The sequence below is a fragment of the Sinocyclocheilus anshuiensis genome, unplaced genomic scaffold (assembly GCF_001515605.1).
Source record: "Sinocyclocheilus anshuiensis isolate Anshui unplaced genomic scaffold, SAMN03320099.WGS_v1.1 scaffold701, whole genome shotgun sequence".
NCBI lineage: Eukaryota > Metazoa > Chordata > Actinopteri > Cypriniformes > Cyprinidae > Sinocyclocheilus > Sinocyclocheilus anshuiensis.
This window is the reverse complement of record NW_015539895.1, coordinates 1,304,290-1,306,615: the sequence shown is the minus strand read 5'-3', so window position 1 is coordinate 1,306,615 and position 2,326 is coordinate 1,304,290. Positions and strand designations below refer to the sequence as shown.

Below are 2,326 nucleotides of genomic sequence, written 5' to 3'. Positions count from 1 at the left end.
ATTTGGAAAGAATGATTATCAGTTCCACACACAGAGATATATAAATTCTACATTTATTTAAATGAAAAAAAAAAAAACTTCACTGGTATCGGATCGGTATTGGTATCGACCAATACTGAACCCTAGGTATCGGAATCGGTATCGGAGGTGAAAAAGGCGGATCGGAGCATCCCTAGTTGAGACCGAACACTGTTAGCATCTGCAACATCGAGATAAAACCGTGGTCGTTCACAACGGCGTTGAATAATTTCAAAAATTATTCGCCGAATAATTTTCTATGTCTATTCCGAACTTTGCAAAAGTTTGTATACTTGCTGTTTTGTCTGCAACTGACAACAAGCAGATGTCATACATCTGCTACAATGCGCAGCTGTTTCAAAATTAAACTCAGAATCGATTCTGAATTTTGGTTTGACTGAACTTTGGTTAAAAGGGCTTTTCACACTGCGCTTAACCCCAGGTTATCGTCGTTCTCTGCTTTTAACCCCAGCTAAAGGAACGTTTCACACATGTAAATTGCACTGCTTTTTAACCGGGGTTATGAAACCCAGCTCTGGAGCTTTACCATTACGTAAACAGGTCGCATTTGCGCAAATATGCAAATAAGAACGTTAACCTGGGGTTTAGGACTGTACAGTGTGAAACGTCAGTTTATGAATACCTAGGATTAATTGTTAACCCCGGCTAATTGTGAAATGTGAAACAAGAAACCCCAGAATTCCTTTACCCGGGATTTACAATGACCCAGGTTTAATTATTTCAAGTGTGAAAAGCCCTAAAGAAAGAATACTGACACAGAAGAACCTTTCCGTTCTGCTCTGTACTGTGCATTAAGCAAAAATTTTCACTGAAATCACAAACATAAATATGTCATCTCTTATGTATATAAGTAGCTAGTAGAAGTAAAAGGTAAAAAAAGCAAGCCAACGGATTTATGATTTCTATATGCTTTTCCCTTTACGCTTAACCATGGTTTAATATTTTCAGTGATTAAGTTGGATTTATAACATACATCTGATAACTATACCCAGATAGCACACATATGTCTGCAAGATGTCTGTTAAAGATCACTTCATCTGGAAAGCATCTGCTGTGTACAAACATCTGATAAACGTCTTTAAGATGTCAGTTTTACATACATTCTGAATCATAAACATCTTAAAGATATTTTCTAAACATCGATTTGACATCTGATAGGAAACGTCCTATAGATGTATTCCAGATGAGCACACTCTAAAAAATACATCTTGCAGATGTAAATGTAGACGTCAGATAGACATTTCCATGATATACGTGTGCTATCAGTGTAATGCATTTTGACACATTCTAGATATATCTGAATACTGTATGACAGCAGTCTCAGTCATTATAATGTTCTATGAACAAATTTCACCACTGAGAAATTATCTGTATTTGTTTTATTACGTTGTAAAAAAAAAAACATGCAACGTTTTTGGGAAAGCTATTTTATGGTGAAAACAAAAAATAGCCATTAGAGATTGTTGTGTATAAGTTCAAAGTCCTCCCTGCAACATTCCAACAATGTTAGGAATTGATTTACAAAGAAATAACTAAGTGGGAACCATATGCTAACATTATGGGAATGTTCTGGGTTTTCAAACTTTTTCTGGAGCCTCTCAAGCACTGCACATTTTAGATGTTTCCTTTATTTAATACAGTTGAATTAACTCATCAGCTGTTTAGTAGATTACTCCATTACCGGAGCTAGGTCTGTCCAATAAGGGAGACATGCACAATGTGCATTGCCAAGGAGGCTATAGGAACTGTTTGAAAACCCCTGCTGCAGCATAATGCTCTGAATGTTCATTAAAGGGTTAGTTCACCCAAAAATGCAAATTAGCCCATAAATTACTCACCCTCAAGTCATCCTAGGTGTATATTACTTTCTTCTTTCAGACGAATCCAGTCAGAGTTATATTAAAAATTGTCTTTGATCTTTCAAGCTGTTTCATGGCACTCAGCGGGTGTTGCATTGCTTCAGTCCAAAAGCACTTAATTAAAATGTGCCCATCCATAAAAAAAAGTGTCTCACACGGCTCCGGGGGGTGAACAAAGGCCTTCTGTAGCGAATCGATGCGTTTTTGTAAGAAAAATATCCATATTCAAAACGTAATAATCACTTTAATGTAGCTTGCGCTCACTGTTGTACGCTGGAAGCAGTTCCGGGCGGATGACGTCTGAGGTCAGTGCTGCGCATGCACCGGCGAGTCTCGTGAAAACAAACGTTTGTTAACAGAAGCAAAGGAAGCAAATTTTCCTTACTTTAGCAAAGGAAAACCAGTCTCCTCTTGGCTTATATCGAAAT

At 37.3% G+C, this 2,326-nt stretch overlaps 1 protein-coding gene across 2 annotated transcripts in view; it reads left to right on the top strand.

Annotated features, from left to right (window-relative positions):
• The window catches only part of LOC107685932 (F-box/LRR-repeat protein 16-like), a 22,612-nt gene that overhangs the window by 16,102 nt on the left and 4,184 nt on the right, over window positions 1–2,326 (top strand). The window lies entirely within an intron of this gene.